The sequence below is a fragment of the Podarcis gaigeae genome (assembly GCF_964106915.1).
Source record: "Podarcis gaigeae genome assembly, chromosome: 2".
Taxonomy (NCBI): Eukaryota; Metazoa; Chordata; class Lepidosauria; order Squamata; family Lacertidae; genus Podarcis; species Podarcis gaigeae.
In genome coordinates, this window is record NC_139679.1 from 85748035 (window position 1) to 85774561 (window position 26527).

Genomic DNA, 26527 nt, shown 5'->3' on the forward strand with positions numbered 1-26527 from the left:
CGTCTTGGCTGATTAGGGAGTGTCCAGATGTTGTGCGGACCCCCTGGTTGAAATTATCAATTTGTCCCTTGACACGGGGACATTCCCAGGGGAATTGAAGGAAGCCGTGGTGTGTCCACTCTTAAAAAAAACTTAATTAGATCCCTTAGACCTATCCAATTACCGCCCAGTTTCAAATCTTCCATACCTGGGTAAGGTAATTGAGAGAGCGGTTGCTGAACAGCTTGGTAGGTTTCTGGAGGAAACATCGGCATTAGATCCATTTCAGTCCGGTTTCTGTCCTGGTTTTGGGACGGAGACGGCTCTGGTTGCCCTAACAGATGATCTCCGTAGACACCTGGATCGAGGCGGGTCAGGACTGCTGATCCTTTTAGATTTGTCAGCAGCCTTTGACATGGTCGATCATGATCTTCTGGACCACCGCCTTGCAGATGTAGGGATACAGGGCATAGCCCATAACTGGTTGTGCTCTTTTATCTCTGGTCGGGGACAGAGGGTGGCATTAGGGAGGGAAATGTCGTCACGCCACTCCTTGGTGTGTGGAGTGCCGCAGGGCGCAATTCTCTCCCTGATGCTTTTTAACATCTTTATGCGCCCCCTTGCCCAGATTATCCGGAGCTTTGGGCTGGGCTGTCACCAATATGCTGATGACACTCAGCTCTATCTGCTGATGGATGGCCACACTGACTCGGCCCCGAACACACTGATCAGATGCTTGGAAGCTGTGGCTGGATGGTTTCGTGGGAGCCGATTGAAACTAAATCCTTCAAAGACAGAGGTCCTATGGCTAGGTCGAGATGGCATGGGGATGAGGGACCAACTCCCTTCTCTTGCGGGGGGCCAATTAGTGCCATTGCCTTCCGTTAAGAGTTTGGGTGTAATCCTTGATGCCTCCCTTTCCATGGAGGCGCAAGTTACAGCAACAGCCAAGGCGACATTTTTCCACCTTCGCCGCATCAAGCAGTTGGTCCCTTACCTTTCCCGCCCCGACCTGGCCACAGTGATCCATGCGACGGTCATCTGCAGGCTTGACTATTGTAATTCGCTCTATGCGGGGCTGCCCTTGAAGCTGTCCCAGAAACTCTAGCGGGTACAGAATGCTGCAGCGAGGCTCCTCACGGGGTCTCTGCCATGGGAGCATATTCACCCAGTGCTTTTCAAGCTGCACTGGCTCCCGGTGGAGTACAGGGTCAGATTTAAGGTGCTGCTTTTGACCTTTAAAGCCCTTCACGGCCTAGGACCCTCGTACCTACGGGACCGCCTCTCCTGGTATGCCCCACGGAGAGCCTCAAGGTCCATAAATAATAACACCCTAGTGGTCCCAGGCCCTAAAGAAGTTAGATTGGCTTCAACCAGAGCCAGGGCCTTTTCAACTCTGGCTCCGGCCTGGTGGAACGCTCTGCCTCATGAGACCAGGGCCCTGCAGGATCTGATTTCTTTCCGCAGGGCCTGTAAGACAGAGTTGTTCCGCCTGGCCTTTGGCTTGGAGCCAATTTGATTCTCTCTCTCTCTCTCTCTCTCTCTCTCTTTCCCCTCTTTCTTTCTTTTCCTTCTCCTCCTGCGATGAGGCTACATTTTAATATTTTAATGTTCCATTATTTTAATGTATTTTATTTTTGTTTTTAAGTTGTAATCATTCATCTTGTTTTTATTATTGCTTGTAAGCCGCTCTGAGCCCGGCCTTGGCTGGGGAGGGCGGGGTATAAATAAAAAATTATTATTATTAGTAGTAGTAGTAGTAGTAGGTAGCATGATGGTGATCGATATGGTGCTATATATTCTAAGCAAGCAATGGCCAATGCTTGTAACTGTGTGGTTTTTTTAAAAAAAAAATCTGATCTGTTTCTGACTCACTCTGCACTCTGTCCACTTTGATATGTAATTTGGGTTCCGAGCTGTTTTGTATGAAGTGAGGTTCTGTGCTCCCCATTCACTTTTATTGAGAATCTAACTATGACTATAACTTTCCCCCATTTGGCAGAAACAGATTAAATCTGTAGGCACAGGGACTACTCCAGGGTGAATCAAGACTCTTAAATTACAGACAAATAAGTCCAGGGGCTTTTGTGGAGAAGCAAAAGGGATACACTTTCCTCCCTGATCTGTATTAGGGCAATATCTGTAATAGACCAACTAAAGCTCCAGAATCCATATTAGTTTGTACATTTTTTAAAACAGCAGGTTCACAGGAGTCTTTTCTGGTGTTGTGAGGGACATTTTCCAATAGCCATTATAAGGTGAAGCTGCCCTTAATACTAACTGTGGAGTGCTTTTTCCAAGCAGAGGAGTAGACTCTTTTTAAAAAAGAAAGAATTAAATTAAGCTTTTACTTAAAAAAAAAAAAAATTCCACTACTCTGCCGTAACAAAAAACAAAAACCTATCGAGAGCTCTGTAGGCAGGATTTACATAGCCTCACTTCTTATGAAGCCTATGGTCCTAGAGAGAAACAGAGAAAAACAGTGTACAGAAAAGTAGAATCACCCCATTTTGCCTTGTTGTTGAGCCCCAACACACAGTAGTTGCACACAGCTATTAGCTGGAGTAACATAAAATGAAACAAGCACACAACTGTCTCTATCTAATGGGGGGTGGGGAATTGGATAATATCTATGAATACTCTCGTCCCTTCCAAGCACATCCCAGTTATACAGCAGCAGTTGCTTGTCAGCATTGCCTTCAAAGTTGACCCCAACACCATAGAGACTTACAGCAAGGTGTTCCTCTGTTCTCCATTAAGGTGAGACCAATTCAACAGTGCAAAGGGCTAAACAGTCATCAGGGAAGTGTAATAAAAAGGCAGAGGGGAGGGAAACAGTACAAAAGCTCTTACAACACCAGTGTGTGTGTGTTTTTTGAGGGGGGGGGGAGATTCAGGCTGGCAGATCTGACACAGGATCAAAAGCCAATTTGTTACAAAGCAACTCCCAATCAAAGGGCTAAATTTGTGGGCTGGTAATCCTACCACCTTGCTTGAAACTCTTGATGCAGAGTAGGCACCACAGAAGCCGGTTAAGCTGGCCCAACTCTGCAGACTTATCTGGAGGCATCTGCTGCTTGGAGCTGGTTCAGGGTTTAAGTTGGGCGATATTCATCTTCCCCTGGGCTGCCTTTTAAAGCAATCCTGAACAATGGGACTCCGGAATAAAGAACATTTAATTTTTATATTATTAATTTTTTTACACTTTTAGGCAAGGGCCTTTAATGCGATTAGGAGAAGGGGGGGAGGAGAAGGCTGGATAGCAGCCTTTTCTTTTTATATGTTATGTATATTGTGTGTAAACAAATATGCAATTTGCTTTAAAAAGATAAGGTGATTAAATTTTTATCAGACTTGTACTCTGTTGTCACCACAACAAAGAGAATTAGGAAGAGGAAAGAAAGGCCTTTTTATTTGAATTGTGCTCTTACCAGAGGTTCTCCACAACACAGCTATAAAGCCACTCAATGTTCTCCAAACAGGCCCTTTGATTGCATTTTATTCAACTTGTTTGCATTTGGAGCAATCGAAAGGAAAAGAACGCTCCACATTTTGATGTCTTAATGTTCCTTAATACCTTCTTTAATTTATATTAAGCTTCTTAACTAGGGTGAGGAATTCTTCAAAAACAATAAAGACCTAGTGCAGAAATCTTTCACACACCATGAAAATTGAAATTATAATATATTCATGGGTGCTTTTTTGTTATATAAAAAACACAACCAGTATTTTGAAGAAAGATTGAAAACACACACAAGCACACACACACATATACACAAAAATCCTGAAGTTACATGAAAATGTCTTGATCCACAGAAGTAGATGAAAGTTTAAACTAATTATTACATGACAAAAAAGGTATTGGGAAAGGATGAATGAAGTATGCCACAAGAACACATTAAACACTACAAAGTTTTCAGTCTAAATATCCTATGAATTCCTTCCCTATAACTTTCTACTATAAAGAGATCAGGAATCTTTTGTTGCACGCTGAAGCAGCCTGACAATTTGCTAGTGTACCCCTCACAATAAGTCCTATTGCGCCTTGTTTCTATTCCTAAAATGGACTTTTAAAACTTCTGAAGTTTCCATAACATAGTGCCCTATTTATATCTTGTAGGTTGAGCCAAACCCAACAGCGTGCTTTTAATTGCTGGAATCCTTAAAGATACATTCATTCCCCCCTTCCATTCTAATAGTATAAAAAGGTATCAGATTGTTTATGTCCTTTTTCCAAAGTGATAGACCATGCACAGTGTGTGTGTGTGTGTGTGTGTGTGTGTGTGTGTGTGTGTGTGTCTCCAAGTGAGGGGCAAACTAAGCTACATGCCAGCAAGTGTAAAGAAACCCTGAAAGTTTCAGGAGGAAGTAATTTTGAGCAGAGAAGCAGCAGGATTGTGTAAGCTGCTTAAACATTTCCCACCCCAAATCCCCACCCTTCCTTCACTGCTTTCCCTCTATTTAGGGATCTGTATAAACAACAACCTCCTGCCAACCCAGCAGTTCCAAAGCACATCAAAGTGCAAGTAGATAAATAGGTACTGCTCCGGCGGGAAGGTAAACGGCGTTTCTGTGCGCTGCTCTGGTTTGCCAGAAGCGGCTTAGTCATGCTGGCCACATGACCTGGAAGCTGTACGCCGGCTCCCTCAGCCAATAAAGCGAGATGAGAGCCACAACCCTGGAGTTGGACACGACTGGACCTAATGGTTAGGGGTATCTTTACCTTTACCTATAAACAACAACAACAACATACCTCTTACATAGACTTTGATACCTGCCAGCTGCCGGGGGGGGGGGGAGATAAGGGGGGATCTGGAGTGGAAAACCAGACAGGAGAGGGTGAAACACACATACAGGCCGTTGCTTCTCTGTTCAAAATAATCAGAAGCTGCTTTTCTTCACAAAATGCAGCTCTTGGGAAACCATTACCCCACACATTTGCATAGAGCAGGCACTTAAGCCTTAATTGGTATGTTCAATTTTTGACAATTGTCCTAGATCCAAGTACCAGACACTGCAACATTCCCAACCTCTTTCCTCCCTATGTTGGAGGGATGTTGTGAAGGAGAAACCACAATGCACCAGTAGGGGGAAAGGAGTCCCATCCTTTTCCTAGCAAGGCTTTCCCAGTTAAATTTGCTGTTTGCTAATTTGCTGTTGCATCAGAATTCTGCCAACTGCGATTTGAGCAAAGCGTAATTCAGTCACAAATCAGAATCAAAGAAGGTCTTGATGTTCAGGTATGAAGGCAAACTGTGGTTTGCCCAAAGGTAAAAGGTAAAGGACCCCTGGACAGTTAAGTCCAGTCAAAGGCGACTATGGGGTTGCGGCGCTCATCTCACTTTCAGGCTGGGGGAGCGAATGTTTGTCCAGAGATAGCTTTCCAGGTCATATGGCCAGCATGATGAAACTGCTTCTGGCACAATGGGACACCACAACGGAAACCAGAGCGCATGGAAATGCTGTTAGGTAGGTACCGCCACAGTAGTACCTATTTATCTACTCGCAGGGGCGTGCTTTCCAAGTGCTAGGTTGACAGGAGCTGGGACAGAGCAATGGGAGCTCACCTCGTCATGGGGATTTGAACTGCCAACCTTCCGATCGGCAAGCCCAGTTAGGATGAAACAGCAAGCTATGGTTTCTCATAAACTAGGAAGAGAACAAAGGTGGAGAAGAAAGCGCATGGGCATGAGGCTCATGTTTGCTACTGAACATAGCATCAAACAATGGTTTGGAGTTGAATCCCTATCAAACCCTGCTTGAGAATATCCTAAAATCAATCTAGCTGAACTATACAGGGGAGGGAATGCTGGATTGGATAGGCTGTTGGCTGATCAAACAAGATTTTTTTTATATTTTCTAACAAGGCAACTTTATATTTTCACTACCCCACAACAATAGATTAATTATATTTATGCCCTGTTTTTCAGCCAATATTGGCTTGTGATGGAAATTCATTACAAGATACCGCATGTGCATATATTTGGTGGAGGTGGGGGTGTTTGTAGCCCACTGTCTAATTCCATTCATTTTCTTCCTTGCATTTCAAGTTGCTCTTGCCATTGCCTGCTTGGGTAGTTTATTCCTTCTATGCATTTTTAATTAAAGCCAATTGCCGAACCTTTAAATAAAACCACAGAGAGATGTACAGCTCGATCTTTTCTACATGATGAAAGAAGTTTCACCAAATACTCCAGGCTGTTGGAGCCTGGCAGAACATAGAGAAGCTGATGCTGTCAGTTACGGGATGGTGGAGACGGAGAGTCTTAGATGTTCGTGTAATGCTCTCATCCCATCCTTCCAGCTGCTGGTGGCTGCTAACTGCTGGGTCCTGTGATGTCTCAGCTCAGTGATAACAGCTTTTTCCCCAAAGAAGTTAAAGGTGAATAAAACACAATCCTGGAAGCACAGATGACCCTCCTCAGGACAGACTCAGCAGCTGTTAGGGCCAGAAGCGTTAGGTAAAATGCCAGTAGGTTAAAGGAGATAAATGGGGGGGGGGGTATTTTAGTTGTTGCAAACAATGGAAATAATAATGTGAAGTAGCAGCAAAGTAGCAGGCAGGCAGGAAGAATGGATGGAAGATTAGAGTCTGGTGGTGGGAGCTACAGAGGTATAGCTCAGTCGGTGGAGCATGAGACTTAATTTCAGGGCTGTGTGTTCAAGCCCAACGTTGAATTAAAGGTCCCTGCATTGCAGGGGGTTGGACTAGATGACCCTCATGGTTCTTTCCAACTCTACAATTTATCTACAGCTGGAGAACCTGTAGTCCTACAGATGTTGTTGGGCTCCAGTTCCATGCAGCCCCAGCCAGAAACAATATAAACTGTAATCCAACAACATCTGGGGAGTGACAGGTTCCCCAACTTTGCATTGGTGGGACCAAAGGCAACACATAATACATTTTTTACCACTGAAAGCAAGTAAAACTGGGCCTGGTGGGAATATCCATGTATGCTACTCAAGGCTCTTTGGGGAGGGGCAACTTATTTATGGAGCAGAAACCTCTGAGAGAAGAGGATAAATCCAAATAAAGAAGTCTCCAGGAATTTAAATCCTGGTGCCTTGCAGAGCAAAGGAGAAAGAATGGGACAGAGTTTCCTTCAGGCTGAAGGGCGACCCTAGGAACCACAACCACAAGTCCAGTAAGATTCCTCACTGTTCCAGGGCTAAGTTGCAGTCTTTAGAAATCACGAGATCTGAAAATCAGCCAGAGTGCCTCTGAGAACAGATGGTAGAACCTGGATGTACTTGGGAATGTTAGCACAAGACAGACTGGAAGCCTCTAGCTGATCTACAATGCAGAATTATTGTCCTCCTTTATGCCTGCCTCTTCCCCAAAGGGAAAAATAATGTTGATGAAGAGTGAGTATTGAAGTATTTTCATGTTGCAGTCTTTACAATAGCCCTGTAAGGTAGGTCAACATTATCACCCCCATGTTGCTAATGGGGAGATGAAACTGACAGTGCTCTGTCTTCTAGTGAGTTCGTGGCAGGGGCAAAACTTGTACCTGAAACATTTGATTTGTCATTCAATCTCTTAGCCACCATGGTGCACCAATTCTACAAGGAAATATAAGGAGATATATAGCAAGACGGGGGACAGGGGGGAGGACAGGGATGGGACGGAACCGACATGGTAAAAAGCGAGAGATTTTAATTTTAGAATAAGGGAATGGCCCCAGTGAGAAAAGAGTTTGGCCATTTTCTTTCAACTCTTTACTTCAAGATCTAACTCCTTCACCTTCATACTGTGAAAAGGAAGATGGAGCTTGAAACTTTGGGTCAAACTCTGAAACCTGGCAGCCCAATCCCAGGCAGCTCAGAAGAAGGGGGAGGATGGATTGGATGAACATATTGTTTGTAAAAGGTAAGGAGCTTTCCATATCATGTCCGCTAGCTCTAATCTATTAGTTCCTGTCATTAAGTAAAAGTCAAGCCTAAACCAATGGTTATATAGAATGTCTTTAGGTGATCATAATTTTGTCTTTAGACAACCCAAACTAGGGGATGAAGGGCAGGAGGAAGGAGGAAGGGGCTAATTCATGTATTTCAGAACTCTTCTTTGAATGCCAGGGGAGAAGGTAGTGGTGAAATGAAGGTATCTGATTTGAATCTTCATTTAAACCAAACTAATTATTTTGCATTCACATAGCAACTGTTATTCACTTGACAGCCCATCTTTTTTTTTTCTATTTCCCAAATCAATCAAAAACATTTCTTAGAAGAGGGAGAATAATATCTGCACTTTAATTTTATCTCCCTTCCCTCTTCTTTCTAGGTTTGTTGTTCCTCTGTTCATACATACAAGTTGAAAGAATAACTGATCAGCTGTAGCCTCCTCTGCTCCGGAAATCTATCAAGTAATTCTGAGAGCTGTTGCTAATCCATCGGAAAAAGGGGAAATTTGCTACCCACAAATCTGGTCCCATTTCTCTACCTTCCTGTGAAAGAAAATGTATTTTTAAAAAGATAGGAAAGCAGATAACTGATAGAGATTTTGCCCTTAGCAGACACTTTATTCAACTCAATTATAACATTCCTATATTTAAGTATGCACACAGAGAGGTAGTGGTTAGTTAAGGTAGCAAGGTAGTCAAGATATATTTGCAGTAGGAAAAACCTACAGGCTGCTTCCAATAGTTCGTGACACTGTTATGGAAACGTACAACAGTTCAGCTATAGATGTCTGGACATCAAGGTGTTGAAGCACAGAGTATTTGGACCTTTTGATGCAGCTGCTTATCACTCAAGTACATTCTGACTAGGAATAGCAGACATGTCAAACCCAAGAGTAAATCTGCTTACTCATTCTATTCTGACTTAAAACTCTTACTCTACAGATCATTTTAGCCTGAGTGCTTAGATTTAAGACTGTTTGGTCTTCAATATTAAACCTTTACAGTAACATATCTGCCTGCAATGCTACAATTATATGTTTGCTGCCATCTTACTCTACAGACCATTTTAGCCTGAGTGCTTAGATTTAAGACTGTTTGGTCTTCAATATTAAACCTTTACAGTAACATATCTGCCTGCAATGCTACAATTATATGTTTGCTGCCATGTTGCACTAGCACAGGACTCAGCATGTTTGTTCCCAAAGCATTTATAGCTGGAAAACTAAGGCTTAGCATTGGGCAGCTAACTACTTGGATTTCAATTGAACAAGTATTGGCTGAAATCCAAATAGTATGGCAGGATTGGATAAAAGAGACCAAACTACAATTAGGTTACTATAGTGGTATGTTCCCCAACTGTGTGTGAATTGGGCAACCACATGGGTAGGGCAAATTGCAAAGGCCTTTCCCACCCAGTTAGGATCCTTCCTCATCTCAGGGTTTTGAATGGGTGGGGAAAACCTGTATCATTGAACACACCCACATGGTTGGAATGCTCATACACACTCCCCAACTGTGTAGAATAGTGTTTAATTTTATTCAGCCCTAAACAAGTACTTTCGTATTCTTTTGATTTATCAAATATACAGTACAAGTATCGCCCTGAATTTTTATTCTTGGGTTAGTTCTGTGTGAAAGCACATTACAAGTACACTTCACTAAGCCCTGCCAAGGCACAAATCCCCCAGAACTGAAAGTATATTGTATAGCAATAATATTTAACAATAATTTATGAGACTGTGTAGGAAGGTATGTTGTACTGGGTCAGACCATTGATTCATTTACAATGACTAGCGGGGGGGGGGGGAGTTTGCAGTAGTGGGGAGACACATGAAGCAAGAAACCAAAAGAGGGGAAAGGTTTCAAAGTGCTCTCAAAAAGTTTTTGTGTGGTTATAAATATTTTTTGGAATTTCTTCTTCTTCAAGGACAATTCTTGTTGGAAAATTGCGATGTAATACAATATTATTGAGGTTTTCCCTTCGGCCAAACGCAGAATATCAGACAAGAGTCATTTCCAGCCCTTCATGGAGATGCCACATATTGATCTGCCACTCACCACCTGGTCTAGGGCGGGGCCTGATGGGCTCCATAAAGGACTGCCGCTGCTGGGCAGAGGGCTCTGGTGTTTTTTTGTTGGTTTTTTAAAATTGCTCTTATTTTTTACCTACGTCATTTTAAACTGTGTTTTTAATGCTGTATTCTTAGTTTTACATTTTGATTTATGTGGAAATTGTTTTCCATTTGGTTGTGTATTTTTTTGATGTGGTTTATTTATTGTTTATGACTTCTGTAATTATGTAAATCTTGCCATGTTGTAAGCCGCCCTAAGCAATGTGGAAAGGTGGCATACAAATAAAATGATGATGATGATGATGATGATGATCTTTGACCTTTTGAATAAAAAGTACATCTGTTGCCACCGAGTTACACTCCCATCCTCAAAGTAGTTCACGTTGCAGCAGTTCACATCAAGTCTAGGTTTAGAGTCAATTTAGGACAGAGCACAGGAATAAGGAACAACGTCCCTTCAACTCTGACCAGAGCCAACATGCTGACTGCAGAATAGTTGGCCAAGTGTGCTCTGAAAGACCCACAACATTGCCATTTCAGGCTAAGGGATACTGAGGGGAAAGTGGCCAGTCCAGCATGTACACATTCATCCATTTCTGCTCTGTCTTCAAGTCAGGTGGGAGAAAGGTGCCTAAGGCTAAAAACCTTCTTTTACAGGTAAAAAAAAGGCATAAATGAATGGGTGGTCTACTAGTGCGTTTCTGCAGACTGGATTTACTTTATGGGTTTTCAGTGTTCACATTACAATACAATGAATTTTCTACATTTCTATGAAAGAGTTTCATTTGTATGAAAAGAGGTTCACCATTTATGACATTAAGCAAAAGTTAGAGGATTCAGCGTTATGGATAGGAGTGTTGCCTACTTCATTACAACATTTAGTGAGCATACTGAAGTTGTTGGTGGGAAAGTTACTTTTAGTTAATTTCATCAGTGGGGGGAAAAAGCTGTGTAGCCATAGAACCTGAAGATCAGCTTGCTGACTTCTTTGTACGTGAGTGTGCTCAGCAATTTTAAATTAGAATAGGCAAGCTACCCTATTCTCACCTTTTATTGAGGCCTATTTTAATATTTCAAATATACACTACCTAAATTTGTATACTCTTTAACAGTAGTTAATCTTCAATTAAAATACCTAGAGCAGAAACGAAGATAACTGGTTTAAAAGGTAAGAGTATTCTTCATATTGCATTTTTTTAATTCTGCATATTAAAAATGTCATTTTTATGACTTAAAAAATCTTCAGGAATAATGAAGGCTAACAAAAGAGTGAAGAGCAGTAATTTAAAAAGCTCCATATGTAGCATCCTGATTACTGTATCAGTCCCATTTCCATAACGAAGGGAGAAGTCACTGAACTGCCACTCGTCCTTTCTAGTGACAAGAAAAGGGCAAAAAAGACAGTGTATTTTCAAAAGTGTCATCCCTCAGGCTCTAGAAGAAGTAGTTGTCATCTTCTGCACAGTTACAAGTGTGTGGGTGTTGGTGTCTGGCACTTTCCTGAAATACAGTAACCCCCAGCTCCGGTGGTCCCGGCACATGCACTTAATTTGGAAGCAGCTGGGTTCAAAAGTTTAGCCTCACTTTTTGACCTGAAAGGCTTTAGGATGTGGATGTGCACTTGGAAGTATACAACATGCCACACAAGATGAGGAAACACAGTCCCAAGACAGAAAATCTGCATGCAAAGGAAGCATATAGGATATTCTTTATGTTTACAAGAGCAATAATATGCATATGGGGGTCTAAGATACATCTGACACACAGTACAGCATGTGGCTGGCAAGTATGCACATTCAGCCAGTTAATAAATGAAAGGCTGTGTTTTAAAATTCAGCAACATGCTAGAATTTGTATTCATTTGCAAGTCACCTGAGAAGACAAAGGGCAGCCAAAGGAATATTTTTTGTTTATTTAAACAATTATCTCTGGCTGTGGTACTCTTGATCTGTAACAGGCCTTTGCTTCCTGATGTTAGTAAAATCTGAATTTCTTTTTTCTTCAGATGATCAAGCAGATATTCTCTCTCTTCCTAAATAGCTAGACTTAACTAGCAGGTGAAGAAGATGATAGTTAGAACATTTATCTTTTTAGCAAATATATCACAGTTCCACAGCTTATTAAACTAGAGTAACATAAATATTCCCCATGTTAATGTGACAACAACAGAATTAGCATCTGATTGTGCAAGGTCCAGTAAATGTAAATGCTACGGATAAGGAGTTCCATACAAACTATTATTATTATACCACCATCATGCCTTTTATGTATTCCTGCATCCACTAAACAGTGGACCAGGTACTGGTGTGGTTCACATGTAATACAGTAAGACTGCAACTTATGCTGGGGTTACACTCCCGGGATTGCCAAAACTGTGTATAGTGAAAACAAATTGGGTGCAATGGCAGTTGCAATTGACAAAAACTTTTTCGCCAGACACCTGCCCCCCTTTTATTTTATTTTTAAAACTTCTAAGTGCATAAAGCTGAATATGCACAAGTAAAATGTCTGTAAGCTGCAGACTTCATGTACTAAACCAAACCTTCACTGCGACTGAACAAACCTGCAAGCTCTTAAAGAGAACATGCTTGCTTTACTCCTCCCTGATCATTTTGCAGCTTCACTGCACCAGGCAATGGTTTAGCATACTCTGGCTTCCGTACGTGGGCTTTTGGTTTAGTTTTCTCCAGACAAACCAAAAACTGCAACCAATGTTTGTTCTTGTAGTTTGTCTGGAGAGATCTAAACCACAAACCCAGGTTTGGATGACATGCTAAGCCATGGGTAGGCAAACTAAGGTCTGTGGGCCGGATCAGGCCCAATTGCCTTCTGGATCCAGCCCGCAGACAGTCTGGGAATCATCGCGTGGATCGCCAGAGTGCGAGTTCTTTCCCTCTCCCTCCATCTCCCTCACATGGCGGTGGTGGCGCCTCTTCCGTTCCTCTTCTTGGCTTATCCCCACCCTGCCTAGAGGAGGAAGGAGGCTGGGCTTTGTTGGTGCCAGCAGCAGCAGTGCTTGAGCGGCCGCCATTTTAAGCAGCCCCTCTCCAGAGCCCTTTAATGCGTCGCTCAATGTCCCTCACCACTGTAAGGCCCTGCCGCTCACAAGACACCGGTAAGCAGCCACTATGGCTCGTGGTGCTCTTGCATCATTTATTTTTTTCAAAATATAGTCCAGCCCTGCACAAGGTCTGAGGGACAGTGGACCAGCCCCCTGCTGAAAAAGTTTGCTGACTCCTGTGCAAAGCCAGACCATGACTTGGCTTATCTCAGTGCAGCATCAAATGACTGTGGGAGGAGCAAAGTGGTTGCAATTTCCTCATTTGCACTACTCCATGGTTTCTATGTGTAAATGAGGGTACTGTACAGAACATAAAATTGATAGAGCTCCAGAATAGAGTATCCAAAATCTAAAAATGTTTCAGCCAAATGTACAGCACAGCATTTCTTAACTTTGTTTAACACATTATTCACTGTCAGAAGCCCCAAAATTTGGGCAAGCCAGGGCTTTTAAGTATTATAGTACAGACAAATCACGCAATTTTGATAGCAATTTATATATAAGGAATTACTTGTGTTAGAAGCTTTATTATACCACCAAACCCAACAGCTATTGACTTATTGTGTGAAAGAAGCATGAAAGACTATCACAAGCAATAGAAAATAATGGTAAAACAATACTGAAGGATTACTCCTAAGTGCCCCTGCCAGGTGAGGTGCAGTGGGTAGTTATTAAGGAGAGCACCTCTTCTCCCCCACATTGTGATATTTTAAGTTCAAGTAAAATGGCTATTTATTTTCTCTTGGATTTAAAATCTGTTTTAGCTTTTAATTCTGTTTTAGTTTTACCATTTTATTCTGCTTTCTTTGTGCTTTACACTTTCTTTGTGCATTTTACTGATTTTTCCATTTTATTTTTAATGAACTTAGCTTGTTTTATTTGAGATCTTTTCAAGCCATCTTTTAGAGCTTAGCCCTCACAAGTCAGCTTCCAACACATAAAAACAATATACACACAGTCAATTACTGAACATTTACTAAATATTATTTTATGTTATGAGCCAGCCTGAGAACTTTTTGTTATATGGCAGACTACAAATGTTGTAGATAAATGAAATAAATAAATTAACAAATTGCATGTTACTGTTTCTATTTTTTTAAATCAACAAATTAAATAAGCACATCATTTTTTGTTAAGTTTGAAACATTTCAGTCATGCACATAGTAACGTGATATTTTAGTGTCCCAAGAACAAATTAAAGAGAACATGACTTTGCATACAGCACGCAAACCAAATAAAATAAACAGACATTAGAGAAGCAAAATTGTACAGAGAGAAAAGTTGTTTAACAAAACAGCCCATACATCAGCAGCTGAAGAAATGGGAATTAACACACTAGCTGGTGCCTCAGGGAGAGCATTCAACACAAAGACACTACAGAAGGCAAGTCTATGAAGACCAGACTACTTGACTGATGCCAAAAAATGCAAGTCTCGTTCTTCAAAAGTCCCAGCCATACAAAAGGAAGTTACTGATTACAACGATTGCGGATATCTTAGCTCAGTGCGAAAAATTTCTAAAGGAAATGTTTTACTTCTACCTCTTCTGCAAGAGTTCACAAAGTTGGAGCTGCTTTTAAACAGAAGACTGCTGCTTCACCATCGATAGTGGATGGAAATGGAAGGGCTGCTACACCGTCCTGCCTTTAGAGAACAGCTATGCTGGCAGCACTTCTGAGAAATCCAGCTGTCCGACTGACCTAATTTCAGAAGGGAACTTGTATGGCCCTACCCTGATAGCAGCCAAGTCAACACATTTCTTCTTGTTAGCAGTGCCAGTATTTTTCTCCAACATATCATGAGTATTAGTTCCAGCTGTGATACGGACCAATAGCAAGATACAAATACTGAAAAATGTTTAAGGGGTCCACATGCCAAAGCAACTGCGGTGGACTGTGTACAGTCTGCCCAGGGAAGGATCCAGAAATGCCAATTGCGCCTATGCTTCAACAGAAATCCCGGCTCACATTGTTTTTCCAAACGCAAGGGACAATGTAAGTATAGTTGCATGAGTCCATTAGATGCCTTTGGGCAAATGCCTATCTCCTAGCATTGGTTGCATAGCCATAAAAATGGGAGTAGCAATAACATACCACACAGGTGTTCTGCTCTTGGCATGTGGAGCTGGCTCGTTAATTTTCAGCTTTGTATTCTTATTATAAAAAAAGCATGCCTAGAGATTCCGTTGTTGCGCCCATGACCTAGGTTTAAGGTGCCATTTAGCTCCTAGCTTTCATATCTCCGTTTCTAACACTGGAGGTAGACCATAGCCATCATGTCTGGTAGATGTTATAAGCCCCATCCTCCATGAATTTGACTAACCCTCTTTTAAAGTCATCCAAGTCAGCAGCCAACATTATACCTTGTGAGAGCAAATTCCAACATTCAGCTTCATTGGATGGTCCTAAGTCTAGTGTAATGAAAAGGGGAGAAGCACCCTTTTCCATTTCTCCGCACCATGCATGATTTTATACATCTCTATCATGATGACAAGCTACTCATTTTCTACAGCAGCGGTTTTCCTAACAGTACAGTACACCACACTCTACAGACCCTTTTACCCGCAAGGATGCATCCTGCTTTCATTGTATAAATAAAACTAAAAATGCATGAGAAAAGCAGAATGCTTCCCTGTGATGTTGCTACGGCTGTCTAAAGTTAGCATGGATCATGTCCCTGCTGATGCTGCTTGATTTTCGCATTTGACAATATTTTAAAGGAACATTTTGTTCATTTTCTTGGCGGGGGATTTGAAAGTTTAACGTTACATCAAATATGCTTTTGTTATGTGCTGTCAAACATGAACATAGCTTAGGGTCATAACAAACTTTTAAGTCAAATCACAGGCAGCCTGTGCGCTCCTGCCCTCTTTGTGAGGCCTCCATGCCTGCTACAGAAGGCCAATTATGTTAGAACAAGATGTATAGAACGTTTTCTCCCCTAGAGCCATACTTGTTCATTGATTTGCTTCTGTTTGTGCTTCCAGAGCATGAATTCCTGTCTACCATTCCCATATCCCTAACACAAAAAATGAAGCTTGATTAGCAACAGCCCCACCCCCAAAAAACAATCATTAGATTGACAGATTTATAATTATGTTTCTAATACATTAATGTTTGAGAAATGTCAAATTTCAAGCACATATAAAAATAATTTTAGTTCAAAGGTCAACCAGGCATGAATGTCTGTGATTTGTAAAAATAATAATAAAATCTCCGTTTTCAATACACCTGCATCTTCCAATGCTCAAAAACATGCAATTGTTTGATAATTATCACTGTTTGGTATCACCTCGAAAAACAGAATCCTAGTGTAATTCCTGGCTTTTGCTCAAATCTGAATGTATATATGTGCCCCTGGAGTATATTTAGTGGCTTGGACAAGTGAGTTTGCCTGTTGGTCCAACCACTTATGTATGACCAGATTAAATCATATTGTCCTCTCTCAAATTTGTAATTACTGGAATTATGTTAGTATAAGCACACACCGAAGTAAAATTCGCATTGCACCTGTAATTTTGCGAGTCTAAAACTGAACTATTAGTTGCACTAGAGTCCATAGTGATTACATCTGTTGCTGAGTAATTTCTCTGTTGACAGTGCCAAAATAGTAAACTATTGAAATGAAAAATAAGGTTAAAAATTCTGCATTTAATGGAAGGGTGCACAGTTAACAAGAAACTACAATCAGATAACATGATCAAAATTTGATGTAGTAAACGGGGATAAATGCATCCGAGATGGAAAAGCACTTTGGGTGGCATCCAGCGGTAATATCTGGCTTGTGCAGTAGACTTCCACTTGTGTAAACAGGACTTGCCCTGTAACTTGAAGGAAAAAAAGGGACATAGCCACCCACCCAACATACATCTTCCACCCCAGCTGGTGTGAGGGGCAGGATACTGAGTGCACTGGTGACTCCATCAACTCAGTTTAGCTTTGCTCTCCTGGCTAGGAGCTAGGATTGCTCCCTGGCTGTTTGAATACTTCTGTAGGAAAATAAACCTATTTCACAAAGTTATTAGGTGTGACTCTTTTGGCCACCAATATCATCATTTTTTTGTCACTAGCAATGTTCTATGAAAACAACTTCTGAAGGAGAGAAACAAGCAAAATCTGCAGCGGAAGAATAAAATAACTAATAATTAATGCAAAGGGCAAAAGTCATGGAAGTGCTGGATCAGTGCCAGGTTTCAGTGAGAGGCTGAATAGGAGCCAATAAAGTGAAACTCAACCCTGACAAGCTGAAGGTGTTGGTGGCAGGTGATTTGTCTGCCTGAGGAGCTGCTGTTCAATCTGTTCTGGATGAGGTTGCACTTCCCCTAAAGGATCAAGTTCACAGACTGGATGCCCAGGCTAATCTATGTGACACAAAGTGCCTTTCACCAGCTTAGGCTGGTAAACCAGCTGCGACTCCTTCGGGATGGAGATAGTCTGGCCTCAGTTATCCATGGCCTGGCAACCTTCAGATTAGATTATGGGCAATGCTTATGTGTGAAGCTGCCATGGAAGACTTCTTAGAAACAGCAGAAATGCTAAACTATTATATTAATTAATAATGATAATAACTACTGGTGTATCATGTCCTCCCAGCCCATTTGCAGGCACAATTCCAAGTGCTGATGCTTACTTTTAAAACCCTCTGTACCAGTGGTGGGGAATATGTGACTACACTCTTTTTAAAAAGGCATTTCTTGTATTAAATCAGCGGTGGCCAATGTTGTTTCCTAAAATGTTTTAAACCAAAGGTCTAATTGGCCCCAGATAGCATGGCCAGTCTGTTATGATAGGAACTGTAGTTTTATGTATGTATTTATGCATGTATTCAACCATTCAATGTAAGAAATATCTCTATGTGGTTTACACAAAAACAATAAAAATGCAACCAACATCATTCACAAATAAGCTCAGGGTTCTAAATCAAGAAGGGAGCCTCTATGAGTTATGAGTGCTTGTGTTATCCTCCCTAGCATGCTCTTCCCCTTCAACCAACTTAGTATAACAGTGGAATAGCCATAATACTTTGGTTACCACACTCCATTCTTACCAATCTCCATTCCTTACTGCCTTAAGTCATAAATGAATATTTCCAACACATTGTCAGCTTTCTTTTTTAAGTGATCCACCCAACCAAGCTTCCATCACTTGCCACAAAAGTTTTTCCCAAGTAGCAAATAAGGGTCAAGTTCAATTTGTTTAATTAATCCATAACTTCGAAACATGCCCCCCAAGACATGCACAAACTCCTTCCCCCTCCCTTTCCAACAGTTACCATTAAAAAGGTCCAACCAGCTGTGTGAATTTGGTCTACTCTTCAGTTCCATACACGATTCCTTATTCCTTGAAAGGAATGAAAGATCCTTCCAGTGCAGAAACTATAGCAAGGGTAATTTGTAGCGGTTTGCTGACAAGACAGATGCTTCCCATCAACAATGTCATGTTTGCATTAAACAACAGATATTTTTAACATATTGTGTTACACCATCCATCTCAGTGAACTAACTGCCCATCTTGTAAAGTTATTTTAATTATGTTATTTTCTCTCCACTATCTTCACCATCTACAATTATTTATAGTATTATTGTCTTGGTTTCTAGCCCTAGCTATTAACATTGTTGCAGCAGTTCCTAGATGGGGAGGTTTATTTGATTTATTGTTTAATAATAGTCTGAAATGCTTCAATGGAGATTGTTTCTTTCATATACATCCCCCCCTCCGCTTCCCCCCCAAATATTCAGGGCACTACTTCTGTCAAGGGAACAAGACTAACTTTTCTAGTCAATGGCAAATCCTTGCCCTGACGCTCTCGCTTATTTCTAGGAAAGCACAGTAGTATAACCTCTGGGCTCCCCTGGATTAAATTTCAGCATAATGTTCTCAATAAGAATCAGAAGAGCATCACAAAAGTGCACCAGGAGGGTAAAACGCCAACTATCAAGATGGATGGTTTGTTTTCATTTTTATAGAGATTTTCTAAACTTCAACTTTCACCCTGCACTCTCCCGTTCCTCTCACTCTTTCGTCCTCCCTCCCACAGCCACCTCCAAATGCCCATCTGTCAGTTTCATTTAATAGAAACCTATAATTCCTAGCTAATGGATGCACTCGGATAAGGAAAGATAATCTCCTTGAGCTCGCTTCAGTTGTTTCATCCCCGTTATCATATTAATATTGATTAAATGCAAAGCGCAACATTTAAGTGAGACTGCACAAGTTATTTAAGGGGGACAAAAGCACACAATGCACCCTAATCAACATGAGAAAACAGCCTCCTTCAAAACTAGGCTGGGCCTGGCTTGAAGTGGGCATGGAGCAAGCAGCTACTTAACCTAGCCATACACTACTACAGCCATTCAGTCAACCACAACATCCATGCAGTATGCACTGCTTCAACCAGTCATGAGGCTAGAAGAAGAAATCAACGCACAGAAGGGATTGTAGTTGCTTGGGGTCATGTTGTCCAACTTGACACTATCTACCCTTGATGGCTGAGGTTGACACTTATTTTAGTTGAAGGTATTCATGCCAACCACAAATATTTTCAGTGGTCTATCTCACATTAGTTTAACCCTTATATATGGAACCAAAAAGGTCACCCATGTTTTCTAAATCACAGGGGAGCTTCTGATAGGGATTTCACATTTTCTAGTAATTACATTTTGGGATTTTCACATGCACATAAAGTTAATTAGTGAAGTGTAGCAGGCATTTAAAATAAAGAGTGCTTTCATCAACCAGCACAAACACACAAAACAAGGTTTGTTCTTGAACTAAAACCAGTTTTCACAAGCAACATGTTACACGTTTCTGAGAGAGAAAGGCAATTACAGGCTAATTTATCTGACTGAAATTAATACAGTAATATTTCTAAAATGAACGCAACAATTCATCCCCAAGAAGACTGAGAAAATATATTCAAACAGTTGTGATACAAATATGAAAATTACAACCGTTTGCAAATTAAATCATAACTGAGACCAGGCAGGGGCAAAGGGAGAGTGATGATTAAGTAACATCTGTTGTTGAATATATCTGAAGTGTATGACTGCACCAGAACCTGTCACATTTCCCTTACAGAAAAGTGGCTAGATCCTGCACAGAAACTGCATTGCAGGAGGGGGAAATCACAAGGAAAGACTATAGGTTGCAAGGTTAGGTACACTCCCCAGGTATAACCCCACTGAATACAGTGGAGATTGCTAACAAGTAGATAACATAGATGATGGAACAGTTAAAAAGTTCAGGTCCAGATGTTTAAAAACACATTTTTAAATGAGCACTTCTGAACACTAAATTCAATACCATCAATATGATCCGTAGCCAGAGATTTCCATTTGGATGATGCCTCCCCTAAAATGGAATGCTATGTCTTGAGAGTTACACCATGGCTAAGAAGGCTCCCTCGAGATGTCAAGAAGGCTAACCTAACCTTTTGAGATCCATATAAACAAGCAGTTGAACATGGAAAGCACTGAACCAAGGGTCTGTTGTTTACCTAACCCCTGCACTGCAAGAGACATCAATCCCTGCCTTATTAAAGAAATGCATACACCAGCCCGGCATGCCTGCTCAAACAACTCTCTCATATTCACAGTTTCTCAAAGGTCGGAGGAAGTTCTGGAGGGGCCTGTTCCATAAATAAAACCCTTCTGCTTGATGATAACTAAATTGCATTAAGACTGGCTCAGACAGCGCCAATTAGAATCCTCTGGTAGGGATGGACTACAGAACTCTATCCTAGATTGTTCACAGATAGGGCTTTCACCTTACCCCATTCCAAGCCACTCTTACCTTTGTAGCGAATGAAAAGCAGCAGAGAATCTGCAACACATACCCAAACTTCACTGATAATGTAAGCGCAACAGAATTATCAAATATGGACACAAACCCACTAAGTGTACAGTCATATGTAAATACTGATTCAGAAAGGATTCCATCTCACTTTCAGAAATCATGCCCAACAATGATGAAGCCCAAACAAGGAATATCCCATGGCCCTCATTTCTTCCTAAATATACTTATTATTGGAATAAGGACGGGTAGTATATAAATGTAATCAATAAGAAGCACTGGTTGCACCAGAGGGTTGATGTTATACAATCTGCTTTATAGCATGTAGTATTATCTGCACTGAGTACTCCATAAATGAAATTAAGCTTCCCCGACCACAAATATTAACTGCCTAATTTTCTGCTAGCAGCAATTGACCAATCATGGAAACATCAGCTGTAAAAAAAATGCACAAATCTAGGAATAGGAAGAATCTAGGAATAATGAGGATAGTGTGTAGTGTAAGGTTAAAGGGTATATACAGGCAGACAGAAGACAAGCAATAACTATTAGGCACCACTTCCTATCCAGCAACATTTTTTCAAGAGAAGAAAGCATTTCTGTTCAGCACTGAATTCAGATGAGCTTTAGAGGCTTAAATGCTTCTACTCTTTTTTGCTAGTCTTAGGCAGGCAACTCAACCATGTTCCATGGTGAAATAAATTCACTGAGCTGTTACCTGCAGAAACCTGCTAAATGGATAAAGCTTCTGAACAAAATTTTTACTTTATTAAGGAGTATGCACCATTATCATACACTTCTTCATGAAGGCTTTTGCTTTAAGATAAAACAGTTTGGCTTGGTGCTGAAGGAGAAAATTATTTATAGCAGCTGTGGACAGTCTATGCTGCCTCTCTATAGACACATGGGGTTTTAACTAGTAAAATGTGACTGGCCACTAAGAAAAGGTTTTTTTTGGGGGGGGGAGTGAGCCTAGAAATATGTACAGTGGTACCTCAGGTTAAGTACTTAATTCGTTCCGGAGGTCCGTTCTTAACCTGAAACTGTTCTTAACTTGAAGCACCACTTTAGCTAATGGGGCTTCCTGCTGCCGCCACACCGCCGGAGCATGATTTCTGTTCTCATCCTGAAGCAAAGTTCTTAACCCGAGGTAGTATTTCTGGGTTAGTGGAGTATGTAACCTGAAGTGTATGTAACCCAAGGTACCACTGTGCAAGAAAGGCATATTGCTGTGAAACTTCATCAGCCAAACATGTCAGCAGGGACTTGGAAGAGGGCAAGGCAACACTCGATGAATGGCAGCCAATGATCAAGGACATCTCATCAGTACTGTGATCTAAGGCCAGCTGGGTCAGAAATCTTGAGTCCAAGATCCACTGCCTGTTCAGGTTGTGGATTCAAGCGTGTATAAGAACCAGGCGTCAATGTGAATCAAGAGAGGATGGGAAAATTGAGAGAAGGGCAAGGAACCGATTGACAGAGAGAAAGTACACACTATACATAAGCAAGCCAGGTAAAGGCTGCATGCAAGAAGCAAGTGAGGTATAGCAGAACAAGAGGTTGAAAAGAGGAAACAATGAGGGAAAGCAGTTTGTGCCAGGGTTATACTGATTGCAGGTAAACATCCTGCTCACAGTTTCTGCCTTTCATAGATTAGCACGGGCAACTGGGGTGTGCCAAAACAGAAGCACTCAATTTTACATCTGTTGGTGAAAAGCAAACAGTATAAATCTCAGTTCTGACCCAACTAGAAGTCAAGACAACAGATTACTCTACTGTGATATGCAGTTTCAAAGATTATCTATGGGTCACTTAGAAGGTGGGCAAGGTTTTCTTCTGGTCAGTGCCTCTGTAAACAATATCACCCACCTCCTCCTTGTGGTCATCAATACTTTTATATTGCCACAGTTTAATCCTCTCAATATAAAGGAGTATAAAGGAAAATGCTACTTTCTTGTCAACCTGCCTCCATCAGCTTCTGTCTATGTCACAGCAGCCAATTTTTACAAAGTGGGAAGGAAGATTTATGCTTGAAGTACCCCCTTAAGGGTTTTCATTTTTTTTTTTTGTTTGTTTATTTTAGAGGGTAGGGAAAGAGAGACTATGAAAGAACAAGCAGAGTGAATCTCCAGTTTTTAAATAAAACTTTGTTGTTGTTGTTGTTTGCCCTTGGGCTTTTGAATTCACCTCTTGGATTAAATCCTCCTGCTCAGCAACATCAGATATGAAAAAATGCAACCCAGCAAGCCTTGTGGCTAGTGGCTCTTGTTTTCTTTCTAAGAGGTGGGGAGGCATGATGCAAAGAAACCCACCTAAATACCATATGGCCAAAACACCAAGATAATCCTGTTTTAATGCAACATAATCAAAGGAATGCAAACAGCAGGATCTCCCTAAAAAGGAAGCATACTGAGTGATAAAAATGTTCTGTAATGGATTTCTTGCACATATCAACTCATCTCTGGAAAACCAAGCTATCTTGTTTCTATTTGTATCCACTAAATTTCCACAGTCTCACTGACCTCCCAAGCCACCCTTTGCAATTAGCAATTGATATAAAAATCTACTTGCCCATTACCATTGATTTGGCAACACTACAATAACACAATTAATTAAAAATCCTAGTAAAGCCTCTTTCATCCATATCTGTCCAACTTGGACATGCTTCTTCTCCCCTTGTTTTCTCTCTCCTCAACCCCACATCAGTCTAACTACCCAAGTTTTGTGCCAAATAAATATGGCAGGGAAGGAATGGATCATTAAAGGTTGAGCCTTGAGTGACAGTCAGCCCTTGCAACATGTTGTATTTTCTGTTGCTAACCCCTAGGAAAAGACTTCCCATTTTGTCTCAACTTTGCTTTTGGGGGACAAGACTGGGGTGCCTTTTTATATTTGTTAGCTAGTACAGAGGGGACTTGAGTTCTACACGTGGTGTAGTGGTTAAGAGCAGTGGACTTGTAATCTGGTGAACCGGGTTCAAGTCCCTGCTCCTCCACATGCAGCTGCTGGGTGACCTTGGGCAGTCACACTTCTCTGAAGTCTCTCAGCCTCACTCACCTCACAGAGTGTTTGTTGTGGGGGAGGAAGGGAAAGGAGATTTTTAGCTGCTTTGAGACTCCTTAAGGGGAGTGAAAGGCGACTTCTTCTTCTTCTTCTTCTTCTTCTTCTTCTTCTTCTTCTTCTTCTCAAGCCCCTTCTCCTGGGTTTTTAGATGTTAACTTTCTGAGTGGGGGACAGGATGCATATTGACTCTAGTGCGCATGCATGTAAATGCACGCACATGGGCTCGAAATGTCAGCACACAGCCTCCTTTCATCCCCCCATAACTGCCTTTCCAGATAATAAGTGTTTCTGAATGTGTTTGAAATGCATTCTTTCTATAACCTGATCCATACTGAGATTAAACATTCTATTAAGTGTTCTTACTTAAGTTGTTTTTTTAAAAAAACACACTAAAAAACCAAAACCCTAAGATGGTCAGTTTTAGAGATGGACAAAAACTTGCTGCATCGCTCCAAAATTAATCAGGCTGTTCTAGCACTCCTGATGATTGCTCTGAATGATGCAGCACATTTTTATTTATTTATCTGAAAAGTTACAATCCACTCTTCCATTGAAATATAACAAGTCAGCTTACAGCATATAAAATACAATAAAATCAGTCTATAAATATCCATAAAAATAATCAAAAAGATCAGTAGACATAATGTCTGAATAGTGCCATTTTCAGAAGACATCTGAAAGAAAGAAGGGCTCATTCCCACTGAAGCTCCACAGGAAAGCAGTTCCACAGTAGTAGGCAGAGGAGACTCTGGTAGCAGCAAATGGGCATATCCTGCAGCAAATGGTGCTCTGAGGATCTTTTCCCATTGAGGATCATGCAGCTGGACTACAAGCCCCAGGATCCCCCGTGAGAAAATAATAATAATAAAATAGCATTTCACACCAAAGGAGATGGTTGCTGGATACATAGTTTACCACTCTTGCTTTAAATCTCATGCCATCTAGAGTCAGTTTATTAACATACTGTCTTTCAGAAGTCAGAGGAGGACAGGCCACTGTTGACTAAATGAATGCAACATGTAAGTCTTTTGCAAACCAGGTATCCTTTCTAAGAAGTCTTGGGGAAAGTTGGGTGCATATTCCGTTTCAATGCTGTTTTTAAAACTGAATATAGTTTTAGCTGTAGTTCACAATAAGGGCAAAGAAAAGATGACTCAGCACTATATACTTCCTAAAATGTCAACAGAGTTTAAGTTAGCTGAATTTCCAGTGATAAATCTCTAGGATTTGTCAATGCTTGTTGCTTTGTACCGAAATCTGAAAACTGTATTTTAGGATTTTATAAGCATTAAGGTGTCCCCCCCGAAACATAACTCTACCTCAAGACTATACAAATGAGAAATGTTAATTTGCACTTCAGATCAATAATTTGCAAAGAAACAATACCATTTTATTGCCGCTGAGAGTAATCACAACGTTTTTTTCTGGATTATAAAAAGAAAAGAAGAAAGCATTCTAACATTTTCAAGACAGAGTGAAACAACAACAATAATGGAAGCAGAATGAAATAATGGAAAATAATAGAAAATGTACCATGAAGAATAGTCATGTTTACAAGCGAGTTTGTCACAAGAGCAGCTAAAGGTCCATCTAGTCCAGCACTTTGTTCTTACAGGGACTAACCAGATGCCTATGGAAAGTCTAAAAGGAGCACAGTGCCAGAGCACTCTTCACTGCCATTCCCAGTAACTTGCATACTGCCTCTGAAAATGGAGGTAGAACATAGCTGTAATGGATGGTAACTACTGATATCCTTATCTTCCATTAATTTGCCCAATCCTTTTTAAAAGACATCCAAGTTGATGACTTTTGTGGGAGGAAATTCCATGGTTTAACTATGCTCTCTATGTGAAGCAGTACTCTATTTTGTTTGTTCTGAAACTTCCAATCTTCTGCTTCATTGGATGTTCCCAAGTTCTAGTATTATGAGAGAAAAGCTTATCTCCATCCATTTTCACCACACCCTGCATGAATTTATACCCCTTTATCATATCACCTCTTGGTCACTTTTTCTCTAAATTACAAAGCCTCAGATACTGTAAACCTTTTGTCATAGAGTAGCTGCTCCATCCTCTTGATTATTTTGTTTGCCCTTTTCTGAAACCTTTTCAGCTACAATATCCTTTCTGGAGGTGAGACGACCAGAACTGTACACAGTATTTCAAGCATAGTCACACCATAAATTTGTATAATGGAAACAGCTAATATTTCCACTTGGCTATGGTTATGAATATGCTGACTATAAATGGCTTCTTTTGGAAAACTGGAAAATGCTGCTGCTTTTAAACAACACATATGTATCACAATCTTTTGCTATTCAATTAAGAAAGCATGGAAATAAAAATTGTTGGGGAAAGTGCCATACAGCAACAGGAAGTACAATTTTTTTCCTAGCAGCAACCTGATTAGGTCCAAGTCAGGAGAATGGGAAGCAGCCTGAAAGTCTGGGAATTACCTGTTGTATTCAAACCAAACACACACTGCCAAAAATCAACTTCATATAAATGCAACGCAATACTATCAAAATGTATCAAAGCAAACCAGAATGCATTTATTCTGTAGCAAATGCTAATAGTCATTGATATAGTAACAGAAACGAAATGGAATTGACCCTGGTCGTCAACACTTCGTGACAATTTGTGTTTACTGGCAGAGAGCTTCT

The 26527-nt window shown here is 40.9% G+C and overlaps 1 protein-coding gene across 3 annotated transcripts in view; it reads right to left on the reverse strand.

Annotated features, from left to right (window-relative positions):
• The window catches only part of EEFSEC (eukaryotic elongation factor, selenocysteine-tRNA specific), a 159850-nt gene that overhangs the window by 18348 nt on the left and 114975 nt on the right, over nucleotides 1-26527 (reverse strand). The gene's annotated exons all lie outside the window — the stretch shown is intronic.